Consider the following 24,009-nt stretch of genomic DNA (forward strand, 5'->3'; position numbering starts at 1 on the left):
GCCTGGTTTCTGTGTTTCCGGGTGCCCTTTGTTCCTGTGTTTTTTCCTCATTACTGTGGAACTCACCAATCGCCCCTTGGGTCCTGTCTGCTCACCTCTGGCATGACTCTTGCGTGACGAAGGAAAAGATCACCTGTTGTTCAATGGAGACCCTCGAGCCCCACTGCCATGGGCCCGACAGCCTAGCGTTCCCACTAGGAGCTGGGAGCACTGTCCCTGCCAACCCCTCCCCTGCTCTTTGCTCCGTTTAACATTATGTGGCCAGCCTCCTGTCCTGAAGGTGATGAGGAGGGGGCCAAGACCTGCTGCCCCTCGTGCCCCCTTTTTTTTTGCTGGCCGTGTATCACCAGAGGCTATCTGCCTCCGATTCAAGGCTCATGCGCACGTCCTCGGCGCGTCTGTCCGCCTGCGGATACCAGGGGCAAAATTGAACATTTTTGCCTGAATGGAAATGCCGGGGGGTGCACTTGGGGCCTCCTACATGTGAAGCCTGTGCTCTACCACTGAGCTATGCCTCCTCCTATAAATGTGCCCTGCCCCTGCAGGCTACACCAGGCCCTTCGCTACCACAAGTGCCTTCCGGCCCACCCTGGGACCTGCTGACTTTTCCAGACTGGGGGGGTGTCCACCCCCTTTCCTTCCCAACCCCACCCATTGGCTGTTTGGCTTTGTGTGTGCTGCCGTGCACCGGCTCTCCCCCCCAGGGTGTTGGGCTGCATATCCCTGTACCATCCCCTTGAGTCATCCACTCCTGTCCAGAGGTGCCCTTTGCACTGCCCATCTCAACTTCCTTTACCTGAGGCACCTTCACCTTGCTGGGTCCAACCCCTCCCGAAAAAGTCTGCCTAGTACCCACTTTCAACTTCTCTCTCTGTTTCCCAAAGCTGAATTCAAACTCACAGCCCTTGATACTCTAAACACCTCTCCGGCCAGGCCAAGCCACAGGCACAGGCACTTCTGATAACCCGTCAGGGTCCCCTTTAAATCCTCAGCCTACAGCGACCCAACTGCCTCTCTGCCTACCTCCTCCAGGTCTCATTTGGTAAAAGCTTGACTAGTACTCACTTTCAACCTCCCTCTGCCATACTGGCTCAGAACAAGGGTCCATCCAGCCCCGCAACCTGCCTCCAACTGTGGCCCATCCAGGTCACCAAGTCTATTCCATGCTACCGTTGCCAAAGACATACCCAAGCTCGCAAGGAGCAGCCTGGGGGTTGAACACTAGTCTCCCTGCTTTAAAGCCAGCTGCTCTAGCCACTAGACTATGTAGGGAGCATTGTAATAGCAGTGTCTATTTTCCAAGTCAACCTGACCGACAGCAGGGAATGGATCCGCACTCCAAGAACCCATCCAATCCCCCCTCAAGACCACTACGCCCACTGCACCAACCGCGTCGTCCGGCAAATTCCAGAGTCCAACTGTGTGTTGAGTGAAAAGAACCTTCTGATTAGTTTTCAATCCGCCTCATGCTAACTCTCTCCGAAAATGTAAACTGCGATGCATCTGCTGCCACGATCACCACCCCATTCCCCATGTGGGAATCCGCTCACCTCCTCTACAATCCCCACCCCACCCTGTCTGCTTGCGAGTACCATGCCCAGCCTGCCTCTACTCCCCCTTCCGGGGGCCCCCCCCCCCCCCCCCCAAGCGGGGAACCCCTGGACTGTCCCTCAGCGCTGACCCTACATCCGCTATGGAGAAAAAATCTTTCCCCCCATTTTTTTTTTGTATACAGGCCCAGCGGCCTGCGCTCGAATGGGGCTGGCCCCTGCGGCTTTGGGTCACATGCCAAGGGGCCCATCCGACCGCCTGCCTCGACCTCTCCCATCTGAGACTGATCCCTCCAAACCTGACCCTCCTTAACATATGCTTCGAGCTTCCTTTTAAGGAACCAGATCATCCAAAAATTTGACTAGTACCAACTTTTACCCCCTCCCAGTTTTCCTAAGCTGGATTCACACTCCTGATCCCTCTAGCTCATAGGACCGATCCCTTACTGCCCCAGCCACCAGCACACATAAGGAGTCAGGCTCCCTCTTGATTCTGACTTAGGGCCCCTGGGGCATGGGGGAACAATCGCCAGTTTCCTTCCAGCCTGCCTTCATCTCTGTAGTCTGGAACAAACCCCTCCCCCCCCCCCCGGCCCTCAGCGTTCCCTGCACATGGGTGGACTCCCTACAACATCCTCCCCTTTGTGTGGATCGGGACGACCCCCACCACTGCATATGCAGCTGTCCCTACCCCTCCCGATCGTGCTGTTTTCCCTTACCGCCATCGTGCTTTGTCGGCACATGCTGGTCGAAAAGGAGGGTTCCTGGCTTCCAACGCGGCCCTTTAAAGGGCCGATGACATCATCGGCCCGTGTCTTCGACGCTCCCTTCATGCACCGACGCCGAGGGGCGTGGCCTAGCGCTATGTCATCGCGCTCACGCGGGGGAGAGGCGAGCCCATTCGCCCGCCGTCGTCTGCGTCGTCGCGCGCCTCTCCTCCCCCCTTTTCTTTTGTGCCGACATCCTTGGTGGGGTGGGGGTGGAGCTTCAGTTATGGATGGGCTCTGGGCCAGTCGGCTCAGGCCCACCTATTAAATCATTCAAGGTCTCAAATGAGATCTTGTACATGTGTAGTTTGTACCAATTAGAAAGTTGATTGCCTTTTGTACCTCTTATTCTTATTTCTGTATCCAAGGATTTAGATTCTTATTTCTGTATCCAAGGATACTGAGTTCACAATATATGAACATAATTCCTAGTTTGTAAACATAAGAACATAAGTAATTGCCATGCTGGGTCAGACCAAGGGTCCATCAAGCCCAGCATCCTGTTTCCAACAGAGGCCAAACCAGGCCACAAGAACCTGGCAATTACCCAAACACTAAGAAGATCCCATGCTACTGATGCAATTAATAGCTGTGGCTATTCCTTAAGTCAACATGATTAATAGCCATTAATGGACTTCTCCTCCAAGAAATTATTCAAACCTTTTTTGAACCCAGCTACACGAACTGCACTAACCACATCCTCTGGCAACAAATTCCAGAGCTTTATTGTGCGTTGAGTGAAAAATAATTTTCTCTGATTAGTCTTAAATGTGCTACTTGCTAACTTCATGGAATGCCCCCTAGTCCTTCTATTATTCGAAAGTGTAAATAACCGAGTCACATCTACTCGTTCAAGACCTCTCATGATCTTAAAGACCTCTATCATATCCCCCCTCAGCTGTCTCTTCTCCATGCTGAACAGCCCTAACTTCTTCAGCCTTTCCTCATAGGGGAGCTGTTCCATCCCCTTTATCATTTTGGTTGCCCTTCTCTGTACCTTCTCCATCGCAACTACATCTTTTTTGAGATGCGGCGACCAGAATTGTACACAGTATTCAAGGTGCGGTCTCACCATGGAGCAATATAGAGGCATTATGACATTTTCCGTTTTATTAACCATTCCCTTCCTAATAATTCCTAACATTCTGTTTGCTTTTTTGACTGCTGCAGCACACTGAGCCAACAATTTAAAAGTATTATCCACTATGATGCCTAGAGCTTTTTCCTGGGTGGTAGCTCCTAATATGGAACCTAATATTGTGTAACTACAGCAAGGGTTATTTTTCCCTATATGCAACACCTTGCACTTCTGCACATTAAATTTCATCTGCCATTTGAATACCCAATCTTCCAGTCTTGCAAAGTCCTCCTGTAATGTATCACAATCCGCTTGTGATTTAACTACTCTGAATAATTTTATATCATCTGCAAATTTGATAACCTCACTCGTCATAATCCTTTCCAGATCATTTATATATATATATATATTGAAAATCACAGGTCCAAGTACAGATCCCTGAGGCACTCCACTGTTTACCCTTTTCCACTGAGAAAATTGACCATTTAATCCTACTATCTGTTTCCTGTCTTTTAACCAGTTTGTAATCCACGAAAGGACATTGCCTACTAGGGATGTGAATCGTTTTAGGACGATTAAAATTATCGTCCGATAATTTTAATATTGTCTTAAACCGTTATGGAACACAATACAATACAGATTCTAACGATTTATCGTTATAAATCGTTAGAATCGTGAGCCGGCACACTAAAACCCCCTAAAACCCACCCCCGACCCTTTAAATTAAATCCCCCACCCTCCCGAACCCCCCCCAAATAACTTAAATAACCTGCGGGTCCAGCAGCGGTCCGGAACGGCAGCGGTCCGGAACGGGCTCCTGCTCCTGCATCTTGTCGTCTTCGGCCGGCGCCATTTTCCAAAATGGCGCCGAAAAATGGCGGCGGCCATAGACGAAAAAGATTGGACGGCAGGAGGTCCTTCCGGACCCCCGCTGGACTTTTGGCAAGTCTCGTGGGGGTCAGGAGGCCCCCCACAAGCTGGCCAAAAGTTCCTGGAGGTCCAGCGGGGGTCAGAGAGCGATTTCCCGCCGCGAATCGTTTCCGTACGGAAAATGGCGCCAGCAGGAGATCGACTGCAGGAGGTCGTTCAGCGAGGGTTCCGGCGCCTCGCTGAACGACCTCCTGCAGTCGATCTCCTGCCGGCGCCATTTTCCGTACGAAAACGATTCGCGGCGGGAAATCGCTCCCTGACCCCCGCTGGACCTCCAGGAACTTTTGGCCAGCTTGTGGGGGGCCTCCTGACCCCCACGAGACTTGCCAAAAGTCCAGCGGGGGTCCGGAAGGACCTCCTGCCGTCCAATCTTTTTCGTCTATGGCCGCCGCCATTTTTCGGCGCCATTTTGGAAAATGGCGCCGGCCGAAGACGACAAGATGCAGGAGCAGGAGCCCGTTCCGGACCGCTGCCGTTCCGGACTGCCGCTGGACCCGCAGGTTATTTAAGTTATTTGGGGGTGGGGGATTTAATTTAAAGGGTCGGGGGTGGGTTTTAGGGGGTTTTAATGTGCCGGTTTTTCGATTTTTCGATTTTTCGATTTTTTAACGATTTTCACGATTTTTCACGATATTTTACCCCCCCAAACGGCAACAATACGATTCCCTCCCCCTCCCAGCCGAAATCGATCGTTAAGACGATCGAGGACACGATTCACATCCCTATCGCCTACTATCCCATGACTTTTTATTTTTCTTAGAAGCCTCTCATGAGGGACTTTGTCAAACGCTTTCTGGAAATCCAAATACGCTACATCTACTGGTTCACCTTTATCCACAGTTTATTAACCCCCTTAAAAAAAAAGAAGCAGATTTGTTAGGCAAGACTTGCCTTGGGTAAATCCATGTTGACTGTGTTCTATTAAACCTTATCTTTCTATATGCTCTACGATTTTGATCTTGAGAATAGTTTCCACTATGTTTCCCGGCACTGAAGTCAGGCTCACTGGTCTATAGTTACCCGGATCGCCCCTGGAGCCTTTTTTTAAATATTGGGGCAACATTCGCCACTCTCCAGTCTTCAGGTACAATGGATGATTTTAATGATAGGTTACAAATTTTAACTAATAGATCAGAAATTTCATTTTTTAGTTCCTTCAGTAGCCTAGGATGCATACCATCCGGTCCAGATGATTTGCTACTCTTTAGTTTGTCAAGCTGGCCTACTACATCTTCCAGGTTCACAGTGATTTTGTTCAGTTCGTCTGACTCATCACCCCTGAAAACCATCTCCGGAACTGGTATCTCCCCAACATCCTCATTAGTAAACACGGAAGCAAAGAATTCATTTAGTCTTTCTGCATGGCCTTGTCTTCCCTAAGAGCTCCTTTAACCCCTCGGTCATCTAATGGTCCAACCAACTCCCTTACAGGTTTCTTGCTTCGGATATAATTTAAAAAGTTTTTATTATGAGTTTTTGCCTTTATGGCCAACTTCATTTCAAATTCTCTCCTTGCCTGTCTTATCAATGTTTTACACTTAATGTGACAATGCTTAGGTTTTCTCCTATTTTCTTCAGATGGATCCTTCTTCCAATTTTTGAAGGATGTTTTTTTTTGGCTAAAATAGCATAGAAATGATTATGAGGAAGTGTATAGATCATATGCAACTGCTTAAATGGGTAAAATGCACTATTAGCTATAAATGCCTACAATACCTGAATGTAATCTGCTTTGAAGTGTCTGAAAGGTGGAGTATAAATCAAATAAAAATAAAAATATAATATAAATCCACTACAATTTTCAGACCTTTACCAAACCATTTAGCAAAATATCTATTATCCACGCCAGAATGAAAATCTGTATTGCCCACAAAGGGTAGATATCAATAAGTAGTATGAATTGTCCCTACCCATTTATTAATAAATTTCCCCATTTGCAACACTGGGCGAAATAAAAGGTGAGTCTGCAAATTTAAAGAAATATCAGATTTGATCACACACAAGACATGTGTTAAAGAAAAAAGAGTAGCATATGAGTCCAACATTCATTTTAACAATAAGAGGTAGATTTTCCTTGGCTTGCGCACAGCAAACCAGGAAATATGCATGTGAATCAGACGCACACGGACCACATGGATTTTAAAATGCCCACGGCCAAGCGCATATCTCCTGGTAGGCAGATAAACAATGTTTTGTGAAAAAGGGTCGGGGCATGGTCTGCGCATGGCCTGAGCATGGGCGTTCCCGATTTTTCCAAAGACACCAGTGCATAACACTTATGCGCTCAAGCACGTGCCGGGGTCCCTATCCGTGTATCTTTACTTCAGCTATGGATGGTGTGTAAGAAAGAAAATTTTAAAATCTTGCCTATTTAGCAGGGTTTTAAGGGTCAGGGCAGATAGAGGTAAAGAAAGGCAGGCTAGCTAGGGGAGTATGGAAGACCTATATGCTAACTGATTAAACTGGGAACAGCCTGGGGAAATGGGTATTGGTGTTGACATGCACATGTAGTAAAATAACCCCCACTTACGTGCTCGAGACAGGCATTTGCACACATGTGCGTGTGGATATAAAATTATGCATGCATGTATGCTTGGGTAGCTGAATTTATAAAATGCATGCAAAATTATAAAAATGGCAAACATGCACCCATGTTACCTCTTAAGTATAGCTATCTGAGAACCACACCCATAGAAATCTCATTTGGCATCTGGAAGGTTAAGTCCTCCATATGTGCAAGGTCAAAGGAATTTGTCATAACTGATTTTAGCTCGCTTAGCAATACAATCTTTTTTTTGTGGAGGGGTATGTTCAAAGACAAAATATCCATAGCTTTAAGAATTTGTGAAATATATAATAATTTTGGAAGAGAGTCTGAGCGTCTGTTTTGCAGGCTTTTATGCCACCTTACATACCGGAGGCTATGCTGAGGTGGCCACAGGCTAGGCCTGAGCACTCACTTTAGCTGAACTCTGACCTGGAAGACTTCCCACCCTGCCCTCGAGTTATCCAGATAATGTTTTAGCCAGATAAAAAGTCCTCGGGCTAAGTTGGGGCTGCTCAAGGGGTGGGATTTTCAAAGTCTGGAATTTTCCAGGCTAATACCGAATTTAGCCGAACAAATGGAGCTGGCCTTTTGATAAAATCCCAAGAAGGCTATTCCCTGAATTTATTATGGCAATCTTCCACCAGGGGAGCCCTTGGGATGCTCAAGCTTTTTGTGATGTAGTCCTTAGAAAATCAGGTTGTATAGGTATTTACACAGTGTCTAAACAGATCTTTGAGAGGTGTCCCATATTTCAGAAAATCAATAGGAAAATTTTTAGAAAAGCAGCCCCAGGGGGGAGGGGATCCAGGCCTAAGGCCTTTTCAAAGTATATAAATAGACTTTACTGAACTGCTCCCATCCAAGAACCTCAAATTCCTTTCAGTAATAATCAACCATCTCACCGGATGGGTCGAGGCCTTCCATATGATATCTGCAGAGCTAGGGGAGTAGTGAAAATGCTCTTGGAGCAGATAATCCCAAGGTAGGGTCCATTCGAACATATTGACTCAGATCAGGGGAGTCATTTCATCTCCAAGGTCCTACAAGGAGTAATGGAGGGATTGAGGCTCAACTGGTACTTTCATACTCCCTGGCACCCACAATCTTCTGGAAATGTGGAAAGGATGAATCAGACTCTGAAAAAGCAAATTTCTAAAATTATGTTAGAAACTAAGATGCCATGGACTAAGCGCTTACCCCTAGCATTGCTATGGGTAAGGACTCACCCCAGGAAAGATTTATTTATTTATCGACTTTTATATACGACATTCATTGGGAATATCACATTGGTTTACAATAAAAATTAACAAAGCTTAAAAATGCTTTACAGAGAACTTGATAATACTACAACTTAAAACTGGGAATATCCCCCTATGAGATGATGTTTAGATTACCCTATGGGAGGGCCTGGGCAAATACCAGTATTTGAAACAAAGGATCTGTTTCTAAAGAATTATATACTGGCACTGTCTTGTTCTTTATCTCATTTAAGGGAAAAGGGGCTATTGGTCCAGACCCCTCTACTGGACTTTGTGGTACACCGGTTCTGGCCTGGAGACTGGATGCTGATAAAAGGGTGGAAGGAGTCCAAGTTACAGCCAAAGTGGGAAGAACCATTTCAAATCCTTTTGACCACAGAAACAATGGTGAGGACTGCAGAGAAAGGGTGGACCCATCATTCTCGAGTCTAGGGACCCGTGGAACCGCTTGCAGACCCTCCTCAGTGGACAGTGACAAGTACAGATAATCCACTCAAGATAAGAATCACTAGAAAAGACTAGAAATTTTGCATGGACAACTATATTTTGAACATTCTTTTGGGCTGGGATCCCGGTCCTGATGATAACCCTCTTTGGGACCCTGTAACCAGATTTAATATATTGTGTGAATCATTGCTGGCTACATGGACTACAGTGACAAGTATATGTGCTATAATACATATTGCCCCACTTGGGAGCAAGTGGGCTGGATGACAGAGGCAGATGGATGGGTAGTGTCTGCTGGACACAGAGACAGATAATTGAGACAGTTTCCATAGTTAAAGGCACAATCGATCCACAATGTTTTGACAAGAAAATTATCAAATGTATTTGACAGTCACCAGGGCCAAAAAAGAGGGGAATTACACACCAAGAAGTTTGGGATGGGTATATCAGTGAATGGGAAAGACCCATTAGCCTGCTGCTTCCAGATATTGCTTGAAGAACCCCCTAGTTCCACAGTAATGCCCAAAATTCAACCATTCAGACCCCCATTAAATGACTCCAAGGTAGTGAGAGTAGTAACCATAAAGAACCTAACCCAGACCATTGAGGTAGAAACAAGATATGGGGAGGTAAATGCCTGGGTGGAATGGATAAAATACACTGTGAAAATCCTGAACTAGAGCAATTGTTATGTCTATGCTTCCAGGAAACTTAAGCTCAGTTAGTGCCATTTCATTTTGGTTAGAACAACCTGGAAGGACTGAAGTGTATCTTGGCATTATATCAAGACAAAATGGCTTGGAACAACACCACCTGTAAGTCTCTGGCCCTCAAATTCCTGGTCCTGAAGCCACATAGGGGGCAGCAGGTACCTCCAGTATTCTCCCCATATCCTTGGAACCACACTGCCTCTTATGGCGGGGGTTAGGGTTCAATCAGCAAGTGGGAGAATTGGATATCTCTACTGCAACCTGGAATGTGACAGAATTAATGGAGGTTGGAAACTACTCAAATTTGCGAGTAGCCAGAGCAAACTTATGGTGATACTGCGGAGGAAGAGTGATAAGACCTACACTGTCCACTAACTGGACTGGCACTTGTGCGGTAGTACAATTGGCAATTACATTTACCCTGGCATTTAAAAGGGAGAATAAAGAGCACAAAAGAATAAAAAGGGATATTTTAGGGACATCCTTTGACAAGAAGATATATTTAGACTCCATAGGAGTATCGAGAGAAGCCCCCGATGAAGTCAAAGCCCGGAATCAGATAGCAGCAGGGTTTGAATCCACCCTTTTCTGGTGGGCCACAATCAATAGGAATGTAGTTTAATAAATCTCTGCTGATAATAATATATGTAATTTATCCAATTACACAAGGGATGCTGTAATGGGAATTGCAGAACAATTAGATGCCAATAGTAGAATGGCCAGGGAAAATAGGATGGGCTTAGATATAATGTTAGCTGAGAAGGGTGGAGTATGTGTAATAGGTATGTGAATCGTTTTTTGACGATTTAAAAAAATCGTCAGATATTTTTTAAATCGTCAAAAATAGTTAGAGTCGCGATACAATAGAAATTCCCCCGATTTATCGTGAAAAATCGTAAATCAGGGGAGGGGGAGGAGGGAGAGGGAGGGCAGGAAAACTGGCACACCAAAACAACCCCTAAACCCACCCCGACCCTTCAAAACAAATCCCCCGCCCTCCCGAACCCCCCCCAAAATGTTTTAAATTATCTGGTGGTCCAGTGGGGGGTCCCGGCGTGATCTCCCGCTCTCGAGCCATCGGCACCATTTTGGCTGCTACTAATATAAATGGCGCTGATGGCCTGATAAAAAAAACCCACCCGACCCTTTAAAATGACCCCCTTAGCCTCCCCCCCCCCCCCCAAACATTTTAAAATTACCTGGTGGTCCAGCAGGAGTGCGGGGTGCGATCTCCCGCTCTCAGGCCATCGGCTGCATTAATAAAAATGGCGCCGATGGCCCTTTGCCCTTACCATGTGACTGGGCAAAGGTAGTGCGGCGCCATTTTGAATATTGGCAATACAGCCTGAGTGCAGGAGATCGTTCCCGGACCCCCGCTTGACCCCCAGGGACTTTTGGCCAGCTTGGGGGGGGGGGGGGACCTCCTGACCCTTACAAGACTTGCCAAAAGTCCAGCGGGGGTCCAGGAGCGACCTCCTGCACTCGGGCCATATTGCCAGTATTCAAAATGGCGTATTGCAAGTATTCAAAATGGCTGGACCCCCGCTGGACTTTTGGCAAGTCTTGTGGGGGTCAGGAGGTCCCCGTCCCCCCCCCAAGCTGGTCAAAAGTCCCTGGGCGTCCGGGAACGATCTCCTGCACTCAGGCTGTCTTGCCAATATTCAAAATGGCGCCGGCGCTACCTTTGCCCTGACACATGGTAAGGGCAAAGGGCCATCGGCGCCATTTTTAATAACGCAGCCGATGGCCTGAGAGCGAGAGATCGCTCCCCACGCTCCCGCTGGACCACCAGGTAATTTTAAAACCTTTTTTGGGGGTTCAGGAGGGTTAGGGAGGGTTTTTTGATTATCGGATCGGGCACAGCTGATAATCAGAACTCAAATCAGGCTGGGCGATAAAAATTTTAAGATTTGGATCGGAACCGATTCACATCTCTAATGTGTAATAGAGATGTGAATTGTTTTTTAATGATTTAAGAACATAAGAACATAAGAAAATGCCATACTGGGTCAGAACAAGGGTCCATCAAGCCCAGCATCCTGTTTCCAACAGTGGCCAATCCAGGCCATAAGAACCTGGCAAGTACCCAAAAACTAAGTCTATTCCATGTAACCATTGCTAATGGCAGTGGCTATTCTCTAAGAGAACTTAATAGCAGGTAATGGACTTCTCCTCCAAGAACTTATCCAATCCTTTTTTAAACACAGCTATATTAACTGCACTAACCACATCCTCTGGCAAGAAATTCCAGAGTTTAATTGTGTGTTGAGTAAAAAAGAACTTTCTCCGATTAGTTTTAAATGTGCCCTATGCTAACTTCATGGAGTGCTCCCTAGTCTTTCTACTATCCGAAAGAGTAAATAACTGATTCACATCTACCCATTCTAGACCTCTCATGATTTTAAACAGCTCTATCATACCCCCCCTCAGTCGTCTCTTCTCCAAGCTGAAAAGTCCTAATCTCTTTAGTCTTTCCTCATAGGGGAGTTGTTCCATTCCCCTTATCATTTTGGTAGCCCTTCTCTGTACCTTCTCCATCGCAATTATATATTTTTTGAGATGCGGCGACCAGAATTGAACACAGTATTCAAGGTGCGGTCTCACCATGGAGCGATACAGAGGCATTATGACATTTTCCGTTTTATTCACCATTCCCTTTCTAATAATTCCCAACATTCTGTTTGCTTTTTTGACTGCCGCAGCACACTGTAACGACGATTTCAATGTGTTATCCACTATGACACCTAAATCTCTTTCTTGGGTTGTAGCACCTAATATGGAACCCAACATTGTGTAATTATGGCATGGGTTATTTTTCCCTGTATGCATCACCTTGCACTTATCCACATTAAATTTCATCTGCCATTTGGATGCCTAATTTTCCAGTCTCACAAGGTCTTCCTGCAATTTATCACAATCTGCTTGTGATTTAACTACTCTGAACAATTTTGTGTCATCTGCAAATTTGATTATCTCACTCGTCGTATTTCTTTCCAGATCATTTATAAATATATAGAAAAGTAAGGGTCCCAATACAGATCCCTGAGGCACTCCACTGTCCACTCCCTTCCACTGAGAAAATTGCCCATTTAATCCTATTCTTTGTTTCCTTTCTTTTAGGCAGAATGCAATCCACGAAAGGACATCGCCACCTATCCCATGACTTTTTACTTTTCCTAGAAGCCTCTCATGAGGAACTTTGTCAAACGCCTTCTGAAAATCCAAGTATACTATATCTACCGGTTCACCTTTATCCACATGTTTAACAACTCCTTCAAAAAAGTGAAGCAGATTTGTGAGGCAAGACTTGCCCTGGGTAAAGCCATGCTGACTTTGTTCCACTAAACCATGTCTTTCTATAAGTTCTGTGATTTTGATGTTTAGAACACTTTCCACTATTTTTCCTGGCACTGAAGTCAGGCTAACTGGTCTGTAGTTTCCCGGATCGCCCCGGAGCCCTTTTTAAATATTGGGGTTACATTTGCTATCCTCCAGTCTTCAGGTACAATGGATGATTTTAATGATAAGTTACAAATTTTTACTTTTTGACAAAGTTCCTCATGAGAGGCTTCTAGGAAAAGTAAAAAGTCATGGGATAGGTGGCGATGTCCTTTCGTGGATTGCAAACTGGCTAAAAGACAGGAAACAGAGAGTAGGATTAAATGGGCAATTTTCTCAGTGGAAGGGAGTGGACAGTGGAGTGCCTCAGGGATCTGTATTGGGACCTTTACTTTTCAATATATGTATAAATGATCTGGAAAGAAATACGACGAGTGAGATAATCAAATTTGCAGTTGATTCAAAATTGTTCAGAGTAGTTAAATCACTAGCAGATTGTGATAAATTGCAGGAAGACCTTTTGAGATTGGAAAATTGGGCATCAAAATGGCAGATTAAATTTAATGTGGATAAGTGCAAGGTGATGCATATAGGGAAAAATAACTCATGCTATAGTTACACAATGTTAGTTTCTGTATTTGGTGCTACAACCCAAGAAAGAGATCTAAGCGTCATAGTGGATAACACATTGAAATCGTCGGTTCAGTGTGCTGCAGCAGTCAAAAAAGCCAACAGAATCTTGGGAATTATTAGAAAGGGAATGGTGAACAAAATGGAAAATGTCATAATGCCTCTGTATCGGTCCATGGTGAGACCGCACCTTGAATACTGTGTACAATTCTGGTCGCCGCATCTCAAAAAAGATATAATTGCAATGGAGAAGGTACAGAGAAGGGCTACCAAAATGATAAGGGCAATGGAACAGCTCCCCAATGAGGAAAGACTAAAGAGGTTAGGACTTTTCAGCTTGGAGAAGAGACAGCTGAGGGGGCATATGATAGAGGTGTTTAAAATCATGAGAAGTCTAGAACGGGTAGATGTGAATCGGTTATTTATTCTTTCGGATAATAGAAAGTCTAGGTTCACTCCATGAAGTTAGCATGTGGCACATTTAAAACTAATCGGAGAAGGTTCTTTTTTACTCAATGCACAATTAAACTCTGGCATTTGTTGCCAGAAAATGTGGTTAGTGCAGTTAATATAGCTGTGTTTAAAAAGGATTGGATAAGTTCTTGGAGGAGAAATCCATTAACTGCTATTAATTAAGTTGACTTAGAAAATAGCAGCCACTGCTATTACTAGCAACGGTAACAAGGAATAGAATTAGTAGTTTGCTACATGCCAGGTTCTTATGGCCTGGATTGGCCACTGTTGGAAAAAGGATGCTGGGCTTGATGGACCCTTTATCTGACCCAGTATGGCATGCTCTTATGTTCTTATGTAAGGCTGTATTTCTTCCCACATTCCTCCCTGCACCTGATTCTAACAAAGACTTTTTCATAGCAGTACAAACTAACAAGAAAAATTGCAATTTAGGAACAGCATGTGTGTGTGTTTCCAAAAAGCAATGTTATAGGCAGACAGGAAGAAGGATACAGAAAAAGTACATCCAATTTTTAGGTTAAAATTGAAAGTTGAAACTTGGCTTTAGAATATATTGTTTAAGCAAAATGTAAGAAGAAGAAATTGAAGCAGACCACAGAAGCATGATATTCCCATATTTGGAAGTCTGAAATGCATGAGAGATACCTGAAGCAGAGATAACATTGAAATGAAGGCATCAGCTAGGTTGAGCATCCTGAGATGGGGTGGAGTAAAATGACAAGCAAATGTACAATAGTAAGAATTTTTAGCTTTGTGGGTGGGTATGCCTACTTCTGTATGACACCCATACTTGCAAGACTGTAAAATAAAGAAATAGATTGTCTCACCAACTCTTTGTGTTCGCTATATAATTTTCTGAGAAGGTGCAATACCACTTCTTACAGTATTTCATGAGGATTTAATAAAGTTCAAAGTATGCCACGAAATTAAGAAGGTTGAGAAGCAATGTAATAGAGAGCTTGTGTTGGCAAGGTTGTTTCCATTTGATATTGGGATTGCCATAATTATCTAATTGAATGGGAACAGACATTTTGTTGTATTGTCCACTGTAGTTTACATTATGTTTGTTTATGAGTGTAATTATGTAAACCACAGTGAACCGGTGATCATGGAAGTTATATATTTTGCAAATAAATAAATAAATATGCATACTTTGGTTCCTTACACACTTCATTATAGCACTTGTGGCTTGCAGCTATCAGGCCGACACAGTAAAAGTTGTGGGAAAGCGCACGCACAAGCCAATCTGCTGTGCGCGATTCAGTATTCAAATGTGGGCCCGCGGTAAAAAGAGGTGCTAGGGACACTAGCTCATCCCTAGCACCTCTTTTTTGATTGGAGCAGCGGCTGTCAGCGAGTTTGACAGCTGATGCTCAATTTTGCTGGCGTCGGTTCTCAAACCCACTGACAGCCATGGGTTCGGAAACCGGTAAAATTGAGCGTCTGGTTTCCAACCCGCAAGCCATGGGCTGATTTTATATTTTTTTTTTTTTATTATTTTTTACTTTTGGGATCTCCGACTTAATATCGCCATGATATTAAGTTGGAGGGTGTACAAAAAAGCAGTTTTTACTGCTTTTCTGTACACTTTCCCAGTGTCAGCAGAAATTAACGCCTACATTTGGGTAGGCGCTAATTTCTGAAAGTAAAATGTGCGGCTTGGCTGCACATTTTATTTACTGAATCACATGGGAATAACTAATAGGGCCATCAATATGCATTTGCATGTTGCGGGCGCTATTAGTTTTTGGGGGGGGTGGGGTTGGCCGTGCGTTTTCGACACGCTATTACCCCTTACTGAATAAGGGGAAAAGCTAGAGCATCGGCCTGTATAATAGAGAGGAACAAGATTAACTTTTTGTCTGATGCATTTAGCAGTTCTTATGTTCTAGGGCATAAGAACTACTAAATAGACATTTCTAGGAGAAAGACAGTACAGGCATATTAAGAGGAGAGTGGGGGATTTATATGAGCTTTGTGCATCTTTCAGCTTTAAACCAAAGCAGACTTTGAGGAATGTCACAATGGTGAAGTTCTAATTCCAGAACATTAGCAGGTAACATTTGTTTCTCTCCGTGGAGATTGTTTTTCTTATCTTCTGTAGCTGAGAGGCACAGTGAAAGGAAGATCGCTCAGCAAATTATCCAAAATATTAGGACATGGCCGGTGATCAGAGTCACGGTTCTCTTTCTAAATTTGAGGTAAGTTGAGAAAGACATGTCTGATGTCCTTAGAACTTGTCATCTCTCAGTGGGATTTGAAATGTGAGAGGCATGTGTGTCCCAGCACTGATCCAGATGGGCAGGCAGTGTCCCTAGTGCTGGGAGAGAGGGGGAGTTCCTTTTCTTCCAGGGCCAGCGTGACCATTAGGCAGGACTAATCAGCCGCCTAGGGCGGCGTCAGCGGGAGAGTGCTGCTGGGACACACAAGGGTGCCCTTTTCAAAATGTGAAAGAAGGAGTGTCAGCAGTCACAAAGCACTCGCTAGGTTTTTGCGACATAGAGAGGGAGAGACAGAGAGCACTGTAAGAGGGTGACCATAACTCAATATATCTAACACTATCAGATGGCGCATCCAACTCAGGGTGGGTTTGAGGGGTGGGCGGTGTTACATTGCTCTGCCTAGGGTGCTACAGAAACTTGCACTGGCCCTGTTTTCCTCCCTTCCCCCAATGAGCTCTAGGCATACTTAGGAGCTCTCTGGATTTGGTCCAGAGACTCCAGACTTGCAGACAAATTGCCAGGGCTTCAGAGACAACGCTAAAATCTCCAGAGGCTGTGCAGAGCCAGCTATTCATTAGGGTAAACTGGGCACCCGGGATACTGAAAGCAAGGGACATTGTCATAGAAATGCCAAGGAAGGAGGGAGGGAGGGAAAGCACTGGGGATTCTTTGCTCATGGTGAGAAGGAGGGAGAGACGTTTTTCATGTTTAGAAGTGTAATATGGAGTGGAGGAGAAGCCTAGTGGTTAGAGCAGTGGGGACCGTGAAGCTTCTGTTACCTACGTTGGTACACTGGCACATTTGTCTGGCATACAATAAAAATGTTTTAAGTTGTAAAGGACATTAACAGTTTTGTTCTCCTTCCTTGTTGGATTCTTCTATGACTCAGGGAAACCAGGATTCAAATCCCACTGTCGCTCCTTGTGATCTTGGGGAATGTAGAATATATAAAGTCTCAGGTTACCTAACTACTGCAGTGTTTCTTTAGAATCAACAGGAAGTCACTTTACCTTTCATTCCCTAAGGTACAAAATTAGATTGTAAACCCTGTGGGGCAGGGAAACACCTATAGTAACTGAAAGTAATCCGCTTTGATGTACAGCCCCTGTACCCCTCCCATCCTCCCCTTACTAATCTACAGATAACTCAGGTACTGAGCAGAATTCAGAAGTTCCCTCATATGGCTCTAGGACTGTTTACTGCCTCTGCAGGGACAATCTATTCAGCATGTGGGGAAGTACTCACAGGCTTCCATACTGTCCATGCTTTTAGATGGGTAAAAATAGAGGCCATCCTCTGGCGCGTTTAGCTAAGGGGAATAAGACAGTTCACGCACCATTCCATTTTCACACGTGCATGCACTCGGTCACTTGCACAAATAGCAGGTATGTGGGCATCTTTAATGCATGCTCTTTGCAGCAACTGAGTTTTCAAAGGTTGCAGCCTGCCTACAGTGCCCATGTTTGCTGCAAACAATAAGGGCTATTCAGAATTGCTCCCAGAATGGATTTTCCCAACAGCAATTGTGGGAAGCCACCATCAGTGTGAGATAACTCGCAATTCTTATGTTTTACAAGCCTCTATTTCCAAAGTCTAGTGAAACTGCTCCACTCTGCCCCTTCTTGTTGGCCCTGCTCACATTTCACTTGGGTACAAACACTATTATCCTGGCATTTTGCCTTTCTAAGGCAGAAAGCAGCTGCTAGTGGAAAGAGAGAGATGCTTTATCCATGCTCAGGCATTGCGGTCACTCCCTCATACACAGCACTGACATCCAGCTGTTGAAAGAGTAAAGCCAGACAGATGCAATATTATATCTCTCATCTTATTTTCTAGATGGCAGTTGCAGGTCTAGAGCTAGGTAAGTATTTACTGATTCTTTGAGGTCCTGTATTCAGCTGCTGGCTTTCTAGGAAAGTTACTTCAATTAAATATACCACCAAGTCACAGTTATTAAGTTTTAGTAGAAATAGACTGTCATACTAGGCTTCATCTGCAAGAGTAATTAATCACTTCTAAAGACCATCAGCCTTATATGTAATCATTGGTCTAATTAAGTCCCAGTTTATTTTATTTTTTTATTATGCATTTAAGATCAATCCAATATAAAGTATATTGCTTAAAATAGTACCATAAACTTATCTTTTCGCTATTTCAGCTGAATATTATTGTTCATATGGCATATGCCCTGGTGTCTCTCTGTGTGATTGGGTGAAGGGGCAGTAAATGGTGAGAGGGGAAGTGACTAGGGTGAATATATGGGGTGACAGGTGGAAGAGAGACTGATTGGGGTGATGACTGGTGAGAGAGAAGCAGCCTGATGTGTGTGTGTGTGTGTGGGGGGGGGGGGGGGTGACTAGTGAGAGAGGGAGTGACAAGGTGGGAGAAAGACTGAAGTGGTGAGTGGTAAGAGGAGTGAAGGGGATGACTGACTTTTATGGGGTGACAGATAGGAGCGACACTGGTTGGGGTGGTGGCTTGAGAGAGAGAGGCAGCCTGGTTGGGATTAATAAACATGTGGATAATGGTAAAACTGTAGATGTACTGTATTTGGATTTTCAGAAGGCGTTTGACAAAGTCCCTCATGAGAGGATTCTAAGAAAACTAAAAAGTCGTGGGATAGGAGGCGATGTCCTTTCGTGGATTACAAACTGGTTAGAAGACAGGAAACAGAGTAGGATTAAATGGTCAATTTTCTCAGTGGAGTGCCTCAGAGATCTGTACTTGGACCAATGTTTTTCCATATATTTATAAATGATTTGGAAAGGAATATGATGAGTGAGGTTATCAAATTTGCAGATGATACAAGAGTATTCAGAGTAGTTAAATCATAAGCAGATTGTGATACATTACAGGAGGACCTTGTGAGACTGGAAGATTGGGCATCCAAATGGCAGATGAAATTTAATGTGGACAAGTGCAAGGTGTTGCATATAGGGAAAATTAACCCATGCTGTAGTTACACGATGCTAAGTTCCGTATTAGGAGCTAACACACAGGAAAATAATCTAGGCATCATAGTGGATAATACTTTAAAATCATTGGCTCAGTGTGCTGCAGAAGTAAAAAAAGTAAACAAAATGTTAGGAGTTATTAGGAAGGGAATGGTTAATAATATGGAAAATGTCATAGTGTCTCTGTATCACTCCATGGTGAGACCGCACCTTGAATACTGTCTACAATTCTGGTCACTGTACCTCAAAAACAAATATAGCTGTGATGGAGAAGATACAGAGAAAAGCAACCAAAATGATAAAGGGGATGGAACAACTCCCCTATGAGGAAAGGCTAAAGAGGTTATGGCTGAGGGGGGATATGATAGAGGTGTTTAAAATCATGAGAGGTCTAGAATGGATAGATGTGAATCGGTTATTTATACTTTTGCATAACAGCAGGACTAGGTGTGTGGGATGAGACTGGTGAGAGGGGAAGTGACTGGGGTGATTGTATGGGGTGACATGGGAGAGAGAGGCATCCTGGTGTATGTATGGGGGGAGGGTGACTGGGTTAACTGAATAGAGTGACAATTCACCCCACACATACCAGGTTGAATCTCTCTCACTGGTCATCACCCCAACTAGTCTCTCTCCCCTCTGTCACCCCATACATTCAAACCAAGTCACCTCCCCTCTCTCTCTCACTCAGAAATGGCCACAATGCAATTCCAAAAATCTATCACAAATTGCATTTTGGCCATTTCAGGCAAATCACATAGCCTAAGGCCAGGGAAAAAGGTGTGGTTATTTCCAGCGTTGATAGCATGCCATAGTGCCCCTAATTTAACTAAATTCCAATCAAATATCTCCCCCAATTCCACCCCCCTCAATTCGTTATAGTATTAACGCCATAACACATTTTGATGAATGATGGGCTAAGTTAGCTGGATAGCTAACTGCTCTGGAATGTCCCTGCTTCACCCTGGACTCATCCGGCTGAATATGGCTGGATCTTTAATGGCACCATTTGAAGGCCACATCTGAGCTTAGTCTTACAAATAGCACTGAATATTGGACTCTAAGGAGCTACTCAGCTATATTCACTGGGTGAAAATAAAACTCCTTAAATATATGGACATTTCCACTGATACACAAAGTAGTGCTCCATCTTTTTCTTACTTTTAATCTTTAGCATGTATCAATAAAGATCTAATTATAATAAATGTTCAATATTTTGGCTTTACGTGAAATATTTTTTCTCTATAGCCCAGTCTCTGGATGCAAGCATGAAAAACCTGGAGGAGCTGAAGCAGATAGAGAGGTATTCAGAGAAGACCATCAGGATCATATTAGAGTGTCCCAACTCCAATCTATCATCTCTTGTGCTGCTTTGGAAGAGCAAGGCCAATAAGCAGGAGACCATCACCTTGGTGTGGCAGGAAGTGATCCTGTAGCTAAACCTGCCCTCCAGGTGATGCTTTATCCTCTCACACCAAGGATGTCTCCAGTGTCTGTGCCCAGGAGAGAAGGGTTAAGATGGCTGTTGTAGTGGGTGACTTGATCATTAGAAAAGTAGATAGCTGTGTGGCTGGTGGGCATAAGAATTGCTTGATAACTTTACTATCTGGTGCAAAAGTAGTGATCCTCACATGCCACCTAGATAAGATTTTAGAAAGTGCTGGGAAGGAGTTGGCTGTCATGGTACAGCAAATGTTGCTTACCTGTAACAGGTGTTCTCATAGGACAGCAGGATGTTAGTCCTCACATATGGGTGACATCATCAGGAGGGAGCACAATCACAGAAAACGTCTGTCAAATTTCCAGAACTTTGACTGGCCCCTACTGGGCATGCCCAGCATGGCACGAACCCTGCAGCCAGCAGGGGTCCCCCCCTCAGTCTTATTTGAAAGCTACAGGCAGTGCCGAAACATAAAGTAACAAAACGTTACGAACCCAACACCGTGGGGTGGTGGGCAGGTTTCGTGAGGACTAACATCCTGCTGTCCTCACATATGGATGAGTACCGAGCTGAGGATGTCCAAACATGCACCAAATGTACCCAATGGCGTGCAACAGGCACAACAACTGGGGTAGAATTTGGTAGAGGGCATCCTGAACTGCACCGGGTAGGCGGAAGGGTGTTGGTACGTTACGTTGGAAACAGGTTACGCAGGACAGACTGGCCGAAGATGGAATCTTGTCTTCCGGCTTTGTCTAAGCAATAGTGGGCTGCAAAGGTATGGAGAGAAATCCAGGTGGCAGCCCTGCAAATGTCAGGAAGCGGCACCGATCATAGGTGTGCTACTGAAGTCGCCATGGCCCTCACAGAGTGTGCTTTAACATGGTCTTGAAAAGGAATGCCTGCTTGCTTATAGCAAAAAGATATGCAGTCCGCCAACCAGGAGGAGAGAGTCTGCTAACCCACAGATTGCCCAAATTTGTTAGGGTGGAAAGAGACGAACATTTGAGTGCTCTTTCTGTGGGCAACTGTACGGTCTAGATAGAAAGCTGAGCCCGTTTACAGTCAACGGTATGCAGAGCCTGTTCCCCTGGATTGGAATGGGGCCTGGGAAAGAAGGTAGATAGTATGATGGATTGATTAACGTGAAACTCCGAGACTACCTTAGGTAAAAATTTAGGGTGAGTGCAGAATCTTGCCTGGTCCTGCAGGAGTTTAGTGTAAGGTGGATAGGTAACTAGGGCCTGTAACTCACTAACTCTGCGAGCTGAAGTGATTGCCAAAAGGAAAATCACTTTCCATGTGAGATATTTTAGGTCACAGGAATGAAGAGGCTCGAATGGTGGTTTCATGAGCCGACCAAGAACCAGGTTAAGGTCCCAAGAAGGGGCCAGAAGACGTAAAAGTGGCTTGATGTGGAGCAAGCCCTTCAAAAAGCATGTTACGAGGGATTGTACTGATATAGGGACATCCCCGACACTTTTATGGAAGGCGGCTACCACGCTGACATGCATTCTGATGGACGATGTCTTGAGACCCGACTGACAGATGCCAGGGATAGTCCTGTGCCTCCCTGCTTGTTGATGTACCGCATGGCTACCTAGTTGTCCGTCTGAATCAGGATGACTTGATTGGAAAGGCAATCCTGAAAAGCCCTGAGAGCATATCGAATTGCTCGAAGCTCCAGGAAATTTATCTGGTGTTTGGCTTCCTCTGGAGACCAAAATCCTTGTGTTTGTAGATCGGCCACATGGGCTCCCCACCCGAGGTTGGAAGCGTCGGTGGTGAGAATGACTTGAGGATCTGGCATTTGAAAGGGCTATCCCCGGAGGAAATTGGTCTGATTTATCCACCAGGCGAGAGACAGACGGAGTGAGTCGGTTATATGGACAATAGTCAACAGAGGCTGTATAACTTGAATCCATTGTGACCTCAGAGTCCAATGCATGAGTCTCATAGCCAGGCGGGCCATTGGTGTGACATGGACTGAGGACGCCATGTGTCCAAGAAGGACAAGGAATTGGCGAGCTGTTGCAGTGTTCTGAGACTGCAACTGTTGAGCGAGAGACACCAGAGTTAGTGCTCGTTGTTGAGGTAGAAATGCCTTTGCCTGCAAGGTGTCCAAGTCTGTCCCAATGAACGAAAAGGTTTGAAATGGGACTAAATAGGATTTTTCGTACTTGACGAGAAATCCTAGTGAAATAAGAGTGTGTAGATTCAAATCGAGGGACGACAGAGCAGTTTGCTGGGTTGGAGCCCTGATTAACCAGTCGTCCAGATAGGGGTAGACGTGAACACTTCTTTCCTGAGGAAAGCTGCGACAACTACGAGATATTTGGAAAAGACTCATGGCGCAGACGCTAGGCCGAACGGAAGCACGCGGTATTGATAGTGCTTGGGGCCTACTATAAACCTCAGGAACTTGCGATAAGTTGGAGTTATCGCAATGTGGGTGTATGCGTCCTGGAGGTCCAGAGAGCAGAGCCAGTATCCTCTTTGTAGAAGAGGGAGAAGAAATCCCAAGGTTACCATTTTGAACTTTTCCCGCTGTAGGTACTTGTTGAGAGCACGTAGGTCCAGAATTGGACCAACACCCCCTGATTTTTTGGGGATCAGAAAGTACCGGGAATAGAACCCTAGGCCTTGCTGCGAGTGCGGAACAGGTTCTATTGCATTTGACTGGAGAAGGAGGGAGACCTCTTGATCCAGAAGAGTGGAGTGGTCGGACTTCCCCCACATCTGTAGAGGTGGGGAGTTCGGTGGAAAGGCATGAAAGTTCAGATGGTACCCCTGAGCAATGATTGCCAATACCCATTGGTCTGTCGTGATTGACTGCCACATGTTGTGAAAGTGGCACAATCGACCTCCCACAGGTATGCTTGGCAGAGGAATCTGGCTGCTGCTCTCCAAGTGGCGAGGCTGAGGCTTTTGATAAGGTCTAGTAACGTGAGACCTTGGTGGTGGTGGATAGGCCTTCCTAGGACGGTAAAACGACTTCTCAGAGTCCTTCCTGAAGGGCTGTCTTGAGGAGATGTTGGAAGGCATTGAAGAAAGCTGTTTGAGAGTCTCATGATGGTCTTTCAATTCGGCCACCATTCGTTGGATCTGTTCCCCAAACAGATTATCTCCGATACATGGTAGTGTTTTTAAACTCCTTTAACTATTGTTATATGAGAGAAAATGACACTGAACAAACTGCCAATTGCAAGAGCTTCTTAATGCAATAAAAAATTTTATTAGTCTAAAATTGTTTCATTCTATATTAATATCTGGTTACTGTTATAAAACTGTATAGGCTACAAATGGCCTATACAGGAAGCAAAGTATCTAACATATAAATGGCAAGCAAATTAATATAAAACACCTTACTGCTATACTCACATTACATTAAGTACACGCCTCAGTCAAAGTACAGCTTTGCTTGACTACTTCTCCTTTCCAACTGTTTTTATAGGTTTCATAATATGCATTGCAAGCTAGAATTTTTATTGCCCTTAATCTACTCGTTATTGCTCCATACCTACATTCCAGGTCACATTTTCCTTATCTTGCCAACTGTCAACATGGCCTAGTTTCTGTTCCCCTTATCAGTTCCTAGTACGCACGTCCTTGACTTCACAGATATTTATTTATGGTCGTACCCAGAAGCGTGGCCTCATT

The sequence above is a fragment of the Rhinatrema bivittatum genome, chromosome 3, assembly GCF_901001135.1.
Source record: "Rhinatrema bivittatum chromosome 3, aRhiBiv1.1, whole genome shotgun sequence".
Lineage (NCBI taxonomy): Eukaryota > Metazoa > Chordata > Amphibia > Gymnophiona > Rhinatrematidae > Rhinatrema > Rhinatrema bivittatum.